At 45.6% G+C, this 12,618-nt stretch overlaps 1 protein-coding gene across 7 annotated transcripts in view; it reads left to right on the top strand.

The window, feature by feature from the left end:
- Positions 1–12,618, top strand: part of RAP1GAP2 (RAP1 GTPase activating protein 2) — a 294,972-nt gene that overhangs the window by 208,339 nt on the left and 74,015 nt on the right. The window contains exon 1 of one of the 7 annotated variants that reach the window (XM_039508037.1): positions 916–1,177. The exons of the other annotated variants lie outside the window; for them this stretch is intronic. The gene's annotated coding sequence lies outside the window, so the exon portion shown is untranslated. Of the gene's footprint in view, positions 1–915; positions 1,178–12,618 lie in introns of those variants that run through there. 7 annotated transcript variants of the gene reach the window in all.

Genomic DNA, 12,618 nt, shown 5'->3' with positions numbered 1-12,618 from the left:
CGTGGTATTTTCCCCCTGTTCCCTAAATGGCTAAGCTTGCAAAGTGCTTCCAGTGTGAATTTTGACATTAGTTTATTGTGAATGTTTATGCTGGTAAAAGAATAGCTCAGATCTTTGCAGAGAGGGAGATAAAAGGGGCAACAAGTGTAGCAGAAGGAAATTAATTTAAAAATTCCATTGAATATTCATAGGCTGTTGTTGCAACGTTCATCGAGATCTGCTATTCAATCAGAATGTCAAGGACTAGTGTGGAAGTCAGCTGAACTGGTGGGATTTCTTCCCTATTTCCCCTCTCATATCTGCTCTTTAATACACTTGGCTACCATCTGCATTACAGTTACAATGCTTTTCATCTTAGGCCCTGCCTTACTGTGGTTTAGTTAGGTTCATGACACTCTCACTCAATGCAGTTATGACTAGAGGTGTCTGGAAAACAGATTTTCCATCCCGTGGAAAATTTATAATTTTTTTTGGTCTCAAATTGGGAAACAAAGCCAAAATTCCATGCCCCCCCCCATTAAATAGAATTCCAAAAAATTGTTTTGCATCAATTGAAACATTTTGTTTAGGTTTTGTCCATTTATACATTTCTTAATATAAAATACAATTTTTGAAATGAAAAGTTTTAAAATAAAAAAAATCAAAATTCTTGTTCATTTTTTTTTTTTAATTTTGTCAAAATTGATATGGTTTAATGAAAAATGTTGGTTTTGTTGAAACATCATTTTTGCACATAAAAATTTCCAGATCAGCTCTGGTTGCGACAAACACATTGAGTTGTTTTCCTACAGCAACTTTTTCAACAGCACAGCCACGAGTCAACCGACTATACCAACCATTCTGTCTAACTGTATGTAGCAGTGCATTCTGGGAAATTCCGGACAACAATCCAGTAGAACCACCCAGGGAATGGAGTGGCCAGAGAATCTGCACAGACAGTTTGGCAATACATTCTGGAAAGAGACCCTGAAGGAATGGAGACTGGACAAACCAGTTACGCAGGCATGAGTACCCTGGATGTTGCCAAAGAGCAGTGTGCTGAACCAGTTGCAGGAAGACAAGTATGTGCCAGTGACAGATTTTTTCCTCTCTCTCTGGTCTTGCTGCCAGAGACACACAGAGGAACATCAAGCAGATTTCCTGGCTGAACTCACGCTGTCACCCAAGGAAATGAAGCGTAAGCCACCCCCGCTTTGTTTACCTTGTTCACAGGCCAGGAAGTTTCAGTTGATTGCGGTGATGATGAGCAAACCTCTAAAGGTCTGGAGCTTGGGTTCACCTTGGCTGATGCTGATGATTATAATAATAATAATCATAATTGTGCTTTGCGGAACAGTGCCACTGTCTGCCTATGGCAGCTGAGGACCACAGGAGCAAGGGCCATATTTTAAATGCTATTTAGTTGCCTAACTCCCACTGAAATCAATGGGAGTTAGGAGCCTAAGTACCTTCCCATCTCTGTCCGTAAGTGACTTGCTTGAGCTGAGAATGGAACCCAGAACCCCTGACTCCCGATCCTATACTCTAACCTAGACAGTGCTTCCTCTCCAGTTATGGGCGTTTGTGTGAATCTTATTCTCCAACATCTGCAAACTTTGGGCTGCACAGAGCATAATCACTAGTTTTCATGCACTTCCACCAGTGGTCTAAGGTGGACTTATTACAAGAATAGTCACGTTTTTCACAGTTTGTTACAGTCCTAGCTGGAAACTGGGAATGAGGGCTAAACAATGTATCCAGGCTGTTTAATTTGCCTTTGGTTCAAAAAATGGGTGAGGCTCAAGAAAGAGCTGATATTATTTGAACTAATTCACTCTGTCTACTTCCACCAAGATCTTATGTATATATATTTAGATAGCGCTTTTCAAGTATAGATTTCAAAGCACTTTACAAAGGAAGGTGATATTGTCCCACATAGAGAAACTGAGGCACAGAGAAGTGAGGTCAGCTGCCCAAGAACAAACAAAAATCAGTGGCAGAGTTGGGAGGATAACTCAGGTCTTCTGACTCCCAATCTGGTGGTCACCTGGCCTCCCCCACTTAGTTTGTTAATTAGAGATGGGAACGAGTTGCAAAATTTAGATCCAGATTCTGATCTCACCAAACACATAGTAATAGGACAACAATACCACCTAGCTTTTGTGTGGTGCTTTTCATCAGTACTTCTCAACACACTTTACAAAGGAAGTAAGCATCGTTATTCCCATTTTACTGACAGAGAAACTGAGGCACTGATAGGTGAAGTGACTAGTCCAAGGCCACCCAGCAGGCCAGTGGCAGAGATGGGAATGCAACATAGGTTTCTTGAGTCCCAGTCCAGTGCTCTATCTAATAGGCTGAAGTGACTGGACCTGAGGATGTGGCTTGCTCCCATCTCTATCTCTTGCCACATAACTCCAAAATCATTACAGCAAAGTGCTTAATTTTTACAGTAGTGATCAGGTTTGGCATACGGGTACTTAATTTTGTTGTCGAGTATCAATCATCAGGAATTATTAGGTGAGAAGAAAAATATACGTGTTATAAAATGCTTCCAGTGTATCCAAGTGTCAAATCTGCCCTATTTTAGGGCAGTTGTCAAGCAATGCAATGACCACTTCTTTTTTTCAGAATCCTTTTTTTTTCTTTCTTTCTTGGAAGGAGAAGAAGAAACACTCTCTACTTTGCTGCCCAAGATACTGTAGTTTGCCAAGGGGATTTCTCAGTTTCTTGACCCAGTGAACTAAATGTGTTAGGCTGATTTAGATTCTGGGTCCATTCCATTCTGGGTCAATGTTTCTCCTCTTTCCCTGCAATTCACTGTTCAGCTGTATACACAGCCATCACCCAGCAGGGAAATTTTTAGGGGCTACATCCGGAGCTGGTATAGATTGGGGTAGCTCCATTGACTTCAGAAAAGCTACCTTCATTTACAGCAGCTTTGGGGGGTGGGGGGATATTTTGCAGGACAGCACCCTGCATATATTAGGCTGACCTGCAGAGAATCCATGATAATATCAGCTTTTTGTGTCACTTGCACCTTTTGCCTTCCCAGTGCCGCTTCTGAAAGCAAGAGTAAATAAAACAATGGAAAATAATGCCGTGAATGACCTCTTCAGACGCTCCTCATTTCTGATAGCTGCTGCTGTTCGTAATATATACACACATACCACGTTATCTGTCTAGTAGTCCAGGGACCCTCGAGGGAATTTTCCTTCTGTAAAGGAGATATATTTTCACTTATAAACAGGTTCAAAATGTGACTTTTGTTGCTCTTGAAGCTTCACCCATCATAGCTTAGCGACCTTTCTCAGAGGACACATAGAGGGGAGTTGGGGCCAATCCTGCTCATGCAGCAGTTAAGGGAAAAGCTCCCATTGATTTCAGTGGCAGTGGGCCCAATAGAAGACAAGTCATTGATTCCAGCTTTTTAATGAAGGTCGTGACATGCCAGCAAGTGAAATGTCAGGAGTTAGTAAGAAAAAGTGCTAGTTTTGTTGCAATAGGGGAAAAAACTCAGGTGTGGGGGGAGGAAAGACCTTTCCCTTCTGGCTTTGTGATGATTTCTGCAGAAGGAGTAGAAAGGCTGATCATTTTTCCACATGAGCTCTGAAAAGAGAGTCAGCGCTAGTATTTGCACATTGAAATTACAAACAATTTGCAGAGGTTTCTGGAATTAAATCTCTTCCTTAAACCAGACTCCGTTTATTTTGTCTAATCTGGTCACTAGATCCAGGGAATTTTCTCTCCCTTCTTTCCCAGAAGGTGACTGGGAACCTGAAATGCTCTATTGTTCTACTAGCCACAGTGTTCACTGGCAAGTTTACTGATTGCTTTGAGATAGCAAAATCCTATCCATGAGCTAAACTTCCTGGTAGGTTAGACTGAGCGTATGGTCATGGTCCCAGTTTTGAGGAGGGTCTAGGGGTTTCACGGCTGGAAACGTGGATGAATAGATGACAAGGGACATAGTAGAATGGGGAGAGACAGGGAGAGTCACAGCCCAGTGACTAGTAGATGTGGCCACTTTGCAAACATACTGCGATACAATTCTGCATGATGGCAGGTGACTGTTCCTGAGAGGCCCTGGCCTGCAGAGTCAGTGTAGTATGGTACACGTTGGGAACCAGACTAAAAAGTGCATTGGAAGAGCTGTAGGCCTGGTTTGAGGCTGTGGGAAGATAAGCCGAGGGTTAAACCACTAGTGCACCTAAGGATTGAGCCACTGATTTCATGGAACCTGGTCCTCCTCTTACTGACGTTAAAGACAGAGCTCTCCTTGATTTCTGTGGGAGCAGGATCATGCCCAGTGGGAGGGGAGGGCACTCAAGCCCACATAATCCATTCATCCCTGCACTGATGGGAGGTGGCTTGTGTCTCCCCTATTCTAAGTTGCCCTTCCCACTGCCACAGCCCCAGTGTAATAACCACAGTGGGGAAACGGTGCAGTACAGGACCACTTTAGCCACACCACCTCCTGCACTTGATCCCTGCCCGACTCATCTGGCCTGCCCCCAACGTACTCCCGATTTACCCCTTGCAGCGGTGGTGGAGCAGAGCCGGTATAGCTCCCTATGCCAGAGAGCATTCACCAGGGGGGCACGCGGCTGCTTTGAGGTTACTTGATGCTGGCAGCAGGGTGAGCCGAAAGCCTTATATAGCCTCTCATAACTGCAACTTTTTCACGTGCAGTAGGGCCTCTTGGCATCTCAAACCTTATCTTTGAGTCGCAAACCATTGCAAACCCAACAAACCATAGCATAGCCCTTTCTACATCTTTAATAGCTCCTTTCTCTGCAGTGAAGAACAGAATGTTTGTTTTTCTCACATGGGCTGAAATTGACAAGCTTTGTTGCTGTAATGGTTTCTATCAGGTGGCTCTGCCTCCATTAGAAGAAACATATTGTAGGAGTAATTTCTTTTATGTTGCAGAAAGGTATTAAATTGTTTGGTAACACTTGGCCTAAATTCAATTTTTTCTGCGTGTGTCTCTCTGTATGTTCCGAACCCCACAGTCTCATGAGAGTTTGTTCTGCCTGCAATTAAATTACCCTCTTTTTGAGAATCTCCCTGATGAGTTCTGAACTGGGCTTGGTGGGTTGCGAATGTCTGTGCTTTTTATTATATGGCCTGTGTTCTAAAAATGATTTCTGCTGTTGGTTTTGTTTTAATGATGTTTGTGATAGAAATTTTGTCTTCAATGAATTTGCCAGGAGGGAATTCTGAGCTACTCTGCATTTACCATTCCTACTAAATAAAAAGGCAATAACATAGGCATCTGACTGCCCCGCTCAGAATGAAGACATTCAAGTGTCGCAATGGGGGCAGTGCTCGTGAAAATATATCTAATAGCAGTGCCTCCTCATTCAAGTCTTTTCTATGTTGTTCTATGATCTCTGACTAACAGGTGAGAGACTCATCACAGACTTCGGACAGATGAAGTGTGATGTGTATGGTAAAGTGGCCACAGTTTGTGCATATGATCAATGAGCCACAAGGAAAAACTGTACCCCACCTTAACCATTGTAGTTTTGGCTGGGCAGATCAACTAAGTGGGCACAAGGAAGTAATATCACAGAAAGCTTAAAATAAGTCTGGTTAAATTCTTTGCTCTGGTGAGTAGCCTTCCCTAATTTTGTCTCCATTCAGTCTTGCTCCCTATACTCTTGCCTTATTAATCCATTTCTCCTCTTCTTTCACTCTTGGCTATGTGCTCTTGGTGGCCAGACACTGGTGATGAGGGCCATGCAGGTGCCTAAGTAGATAATAATTTAGATAGGTAGATATCCTGCTTCATTGTTTTCCAATGTGCATTACTTTGCATTTATCAACATTGAATTTCATTTGCCATTTTGTTGCCCAGTCACCAAGTTTTGTGAGATCCCTTTGTAACTCTTCGCAGTCTGCCTGGGACTTAACTATCTTGAATAGTTTTGTATCATCTGCAAATTTTGCCACCTCACTGTTTACCCATTTTTCCAGATGAATATGTTGAACAGTACTGGTCCCAGTACTGACCTCTCAAGGATACCACTATTCATCTCTCTCCATTCTGAAAACTGATCATTTATTCCTACCCTTTTAACCAGTTACTGATCCATGAGAAGACTTCCCTTACTTTACAAAAGTTCCTCAACTGGAACATGCACTTAATCCATCAAACGAACGATCAGTCATTCTCCTCCAAGTCCATCTCTTCAATCTCTCCTCTGTTCTTCTCTATAAACCACTCCCCCCTTTCTCTCTTTTTTTCTCTTTCTGTCCCCACTGAATTTTGAGCCGATTCTGTATTTTTTTAAATCTTGGCTTATTTAGATTTTAAGCTGACCAGGGCAGAGAACTATTTGTGCAAAGGATGCGATGTAATTTTATGGCACTATAGACGTATTTTATAATAACAGTCAATTTTTGACTTGTATGCCTTTGGGGTTTCTCTCTGCCACATTCCCTTGCCATCATCATCTTCTCGTGTCTGTCCCCACTCACAGTATTCTCTGGCTTCATTTGAATTTTGGAAAAAGTCTGTGTGATCATTGTGCTCAGATAGGCTTTTCATAACTAAATCCAAGGCTTCTAAAGTTCTGGATGTGGCTATGGGGACTCAGTGGCTCTAATCATTTTAATTTCACGCCACCTGAGAAAGGCATCCAGGTAATCACTTTTGAAGCTTATGGATCAGGATTTTTCTAATTCCTAATTTAGTCCATGGAACTGTAGTGGGGTTCGGACAGGGTTCTTAGGTCTGAGCACATGCAGGTCTGAGCACATGCAAAATGAGCATTTGCAATAGGTATTGGTAATGCTTAATTAGTATTTTTTTCAGAGAAAGAACGTTGCTTCAGGGATACCTCTGGAGATAAATACACATAGTGTGCATGCCTCTGTGTGTGATAAACGTAACGGGTTCTGCAGTGTAAAATCTTGACAATCCTGTTACAACGCCACATATTTAAAGTGACAACTCCTTTATTTTTCTCTGCCTCAAATTAAGATTCAGCCTGCAAAGCCAATACGTTTCAACCTGGTATTGGAAAACTATACATTTTGCATTTATATCAGACCAGCCTTTTCAGGAAACTGAGCCCATGCTTGCTCAAAGACATGTTAGACAAACTAAGGGTGAGTTTTCAGTTTGTAATGAAGCCTGAAAGCAAGAGAGTTTAGGATAATTTTGGGTCTCAGTGTGAATGGTCTGTGAAGGTCTAATGATAGATAACCTCCCAATCTTCCCTGATTTTTTAAAAAAAGAAAGAAATAATGAGAGCACTTGTGTCAATACAGTGCACATGAGGACTTTCTCAACTGGAAAGCAGTCCAATAGGGTTTGTGTTACCATATGTCACGTCATCTGATAGCCTTATCTGAAGCTGCAATGTCCCACTGCAGGTTACTGTCTGTGTTCTAGAACTCCTCATTCTGGAACCTATTTGTCCAGAAGTTCCAGACTGCATCCTCCTGAGGTTAGCTTAGCAACCCAGAAACAGATGAGGGCTGAAGCTGTTACAGCAGAGCCGACACTGTCTTTGGTTCAGTTTGCTGATGTTGTTTTTCTTTTCACTGGAAGGAAGAAATCAGCTCGGGGCTAGTCAAGTAAAAGTCATAAGAACACAAGAATGGCCATACTGGGGTCTGTCTAGCCCAGGATCCTGCCTTCTGTCAATGACTGGCGCCAAATGCTTCAGAGGGCATGAACAGAACAGGGCGATTTATCAAGTGATCCATCCCGGGTCGTCCAGTCCCAGCGTCTGGCAGTCAGAGGTTTAGGGACCCTAGAGGATGAGGTTGTCTCCCTGTTCATTTTGGCTAATAGTCGTTGATGGACCCACCCCCCATGAACTTATCTAATTCTTTTTTGAACCCTGTTATACTTCTGGCCTTCACAACATCCCTGGGCAACGAGTCTCACCGGGTGACTGTGCGTTGTGTAAAGAAGTATTTGCTTTTGTTTGTTTTAAACCTACTGCCTATTAATTTAATCAGGTGAGCCCTGGTTCTTGTGGTAGGTGAAAGGGTAAATAACACTTCCCCATTCACTTTCTCCACACCATTCATGATTTTATAGACCTCTATCAGATCCCCAGTCATCTCTTTTCTAAGAACAGGCCCGGTCTTTTTAATCTCTGCTTGTATGGAAGCTGTTCTATACCAGTAATAATTTTCATTGCCCTGCTGTGTGTACCTTTTCTAATTCTAATGTGTCTTTTTTGTGCTGTGGAGACCGAAACTGCATGCATTATTCAAGAGGTGGGCATGCCAGGGATTTATACAGTGGCATTATGATATTTTCTGTCCTATTATCTATTCCTTTCCTAATGGTTCCTAGCATTCTGTTCGCTTTTTTTCACTGCTGCTGCTGCAAAGAGAGCAGGTGTGGAGCATTCTCTGAAACAAGATCTCGTTCTTGAGTGGGAATAGCTAATTTAGACTCCATCATTTTGTATGTATAGTTGGGATTATGTTCTCCCAATCTTCATTGCTTTGCATTTATCCACATTGAATTTCAGCTGTCATTGTGTTGCCTAGTCACCCGATTTTGTGAGATCCCTTTTCGCCTCTTTGGACTTAACTATCTTGAGTGATTTTGTACCATCTGCACACCTCGCCACCTCACTATTTACCCCTTTTCCCCAATGATTTATGCGTACGTTGAACAGCACTGGTCCCAGTACAGATCTTTGGGGGATCTTGCTGTTTACCTCTCTCTACTGTGGAAACTGACCATTTATTCCTACCATTTAGGGCATTAAACTGGGACACACCTTCCCATTAATTCATTTAATTCGAACTAGAGGAGCGAATTGTGCGGCTTTCACTAGCCTCTTTCTGAGGAAAGGTTAACTTCGCACCGGCAGGCTCTCCAGCGCTAAGGGAACTGCGCGCTACAGAATTGGGGCAGCTCCCGTGCAGCTCGTTCACCCCCACTTTGACGCCTGGACAGCATTCAGCAGCCGCTCTCTCTGCCCAGCCCGGGCAGAAATGACAATCGAACCTTGAAATTGATTTTCCTTTTCTGAATCAAGTCTTCTTTTCTTCTGTTGCATCTGCTCTGCCCTCCGCAGCATCTGTCTTCTGCTTTTCCAGCAGAGGAGTCCAGAGGTGCGAGGAGGGGATCAGAAAGAGGTCCCAGGCATGTCCGAAAAGCAGAGCTAGATCCCAGAAGAGGGGAGTGCGTGGGAGCTGAGGAGCTGGAGGCCGCGAAGCTCCAAAACCGCAAAGACGAGGGGAAAGTGTCTGTGAGCAGAAAAAGAAAAAAAGAGAAAGATGAAATGAAAGCCATGAAGAAAGAAGGTGAGACAAGTGAGTAAAAAGTGAAGATGCAAGGCAGGACGGGGAGCCCAGTCAGAAGCGGCAAGAAAGAGCTGCCGCTTCATGCCATTCTGCCAGGGTCTGCTGACCACGGCTCCAGTGCCTGACCAGTGTCTGTGGACGAGGCCCTCCCTGGACACTGCATGCAGGTCCCCTGGGTCTGGAGGATGGGGTTCAGGTCTTTAGGAGGATGAGGGAAGGCGACGAGGGCGGGGACAGTTCTCCCCCCTCCTCACAGAGCCAGGATCTCTTCGCCGCCCTCAGAGAGCCCCTCACAGATCACCCCCTTAACAGGACCAGGGAAGGATCAGAACCATCGCAATTACAGGAAGAACACAAGGGATTTTTTAAAAAACAGGGATTTATAAAAAAAAGAAATTAAATATAAAAATTTTATTTAAATAAAAAAAAAAAAACAGCAAAAACACAAAAACAAACATTAATATAGCAATAAAATCTGGGATATTTCAAAAACAAAGCCTCAGCAGAGCAGAAAAGGCTCAAGTCAGGTTTCAGGGGAGAGGGGCTTGTACCAGAGGGGTGCTCCTCAAAATTCCGCCTCAAGAGGCTTCAGGGCGCTGAGCCATCCTCAGGCTGAGGGAGCATGGCATGGCGCTGGTCTGTGCAGGTCTCCGCGCGGCAGGGGTCCTCCTCTGTGCGCAGCCTCTCTGTCATGCCGCTGTGTGTGATTCAGGTGAGTGTCAGGAATAGTGGAATTAGTGTACTGTTGTGTACTGTGATGTTACTGTTTGCATGGTAGACTTATAAGATTGCAATAGTTAGAGTTTGACTACTGTTTAACACTTCTTTTTTTTAGCATTTACTTTAACGCTAAACTCGCTTAACAGCCACGTGTTGCAGGTTTCAGAGGAACAGCAGCAGTCAGTCTTTCATCTGGCGGGTCAGTGCATGTAGCCACGTTCTGCTTGCACAGCTTCTTGCCATCTTTGCAGCAGTCCTCCAGCAGATTAAGCAGTCTGTACTGTAAGGTCTATCTTGTTGCTTACCAGGACTGGTGCAGTTTACCAGATGCTTGCAGCTCCCAGCTGTCTGCGCTACTCGCCAATGAGAGTCGCCAATGAGAGGGATGCAGCTGTCTGCACTCGTTCACTGATTCTAATCATCTACTACCTGTTTGGACTGGTTATTGGTCTTGAAAATGAAAACTGACTGTTTACTGTTCACATGTATGTATTCATTTCTTGTTTCTACTTTTCGCACATCACAGCATCTTCATCCTTTCCCTCAGAGCGGAGGCGAACCATCCACTCGCAGCCAGATGGCTGGCTCAGATTAGAAGCCAAAGATGACAGGTTCCAGCGAGGCCAGAGCCAGGCAGACAGGCAGAGCCAGGAGCGAGAGGCAGAGACAAGAGCATCAGAGGAGAGCAGAGCACTGCAGGGCGCCTGGCAGAGCAAGGCGGCAGTCAGGGAGGAGGAGGCAGCAGACTCAGGCGCGCTGGTCTCTGGAGGAGCAGCCGCGACTGCGAGACCGCGCCTTGTAGATGTCCTGCAAGACCACAGGGAGGAGGCCCGCCCCTGCTGCTGCAGCCAATCCCACCAACGCACTCCAACGCACCCCCCCACCCAAGAAGACCCAAAGGTGCGCCAAGAGAGAGGCGGAGAGCGCCAGCACCTGGCAATGCACAAGACACCTAGTACACCAGTGTCCTCACAGGATCACCCTGTCTTTTATTCAGTTACAAACCTCCAATTCAATTCCCACCAAGTCCCACCCCCTGCTGTCAACTGTTGTTTGCTGTTGTTCCACGACCAGTTTTTCTCTGACTTTTGTTGTTTTTTAATGTCAGTGCCTTAGTTGGCATTTGCCAGAAGACTGGGGCAGGCAGGGTGCACTGGGACAGCAGTCACAACAGACACACGTAGGGCACAGGACACTACACACAGGTGTGCACTGGTGTGGTCTCACAGACTGTCTGTGTCTGATGGGTAGCCCTCTCTGTAGTGGTATGTGAAAGGCAGGCTCATGCTTCATGACACATCCATTTGATCATTTTCCTTTCCCTCACAATCCCCCCCAGCATCTCCCCCCCAGGGGCAGGCTCCCACCCCCCCCCCACCCCTCTCCCTACTCCACCCCCCCCACCCAGCCCACCCCACCCCCCCCCAATCCAGCTACGGCCACCCCGCCGCCCCACTCTCCACCCATCAGTGCACACACCAACCAACCCACACCTGCTTCCATACCAGCACAAAGAAACAGAAATGCACAGTCAAACAAAAACATTAGATTTATTATTTTATTATTATTTTTAAAGTTTTTTAAAAATTTTAAAAAAGTGGGGAAAACTTGGTTTATGATCAAACTCTCAAAATCAAGTGGACAGTCACAACATACCCTGCTCTTCGAGGAAATGCCTGCTCATTCGGGAAATTCTCCTCCCGCTTTCCCTCCGCTGGGATATTCTCTAGCCACTGGGGTGTCTGGCTCTGAACATAGGCAGCAGCCAGGCCAGCAGAGCTCTCTCAGCGCGGGCCAAAAAGGTCTCGCCATGCTCTCACAGATGTGGAGCAAGACAGGCAGCTAGCCCAGCATTTTCGAGATATTTTCGTCGAAGTTCTCGAGCTGAGAGGGTCCTCCATCTCCTCTCCCAGGCATCCAGCAACCTCCACCATTCACCACTTGCTCAGCGGTAGTCAGAGAGTTCCTTTGCAGTGTCCAAGCTGTATAAGGCGGGCTTGAGAGGGAGCATAGAGGTAGGGGGCCGGGTCCCGGAGATCACTGTAGGCATCTGCACATCCCCAAATTTGTATTTGTGGAAGAAAGAAGAAGCCTGCCTGCTGCCTGCTGCCAAGACCACAAGTTCCTGAAACACACTGCCAACTGGCCTTGCCCGCCCACCCGCCGTTGATGTTGGTACACGCCCCTATGGTCCACCAACAGCCACCACTGGTCCACCTGAAGTAGCTTGCAGTGGGTTAATGGTGCTGCCTGGGCTGTACTGGTGGGGATAGGGATGTGAGTCCCATTCATAGCCCCCCCACCCCCCAATGGGGGAATCCCATCGCGCGGCCATCTATGATGACCTGATGATTTGACCAGACCAGACTTTGCTCAACTATCTTCATGGATTGCGTACAGCGTTTGACTGACAGCAACCCCCCAATCCCCACGTGCGTTAAAAAGTTGCCGCTGGTCTGAGCTGAGGCTTGTGCTGTCTGGCGGGCAAGTGGGCGGAGGCAGTCAGCTGCACAGTCTGGGCTGCATCCTGGGCTCTTCAGGGGGCAGGGCAGGGCAGGGGACAGCAAGTCACACAAGTCACAGTTCAGTGTCCCTGAAGTGTCCATCCGCCTCCCCTCTGTCCCACTCATC

The sequence above is a fragment of the Mauremys reevesii genome, linkage group 20, assembly GCF_016161935.1.
Source record: "Mauremys reevesii isolate NIE-2019 linkage group 20, ASM1616193v1, whole genome shotgun sequence".
Lineage (NCBI taxonomy): Eukaryota > Metazoa > Chordata > Testudines > Geoemydidae > Mauremys > Mauremys reevesii.
Note: the sequence above shows the minus strand (reverse complement) of the source record. Positions and strands in the feature narration are given on the sequence as shown.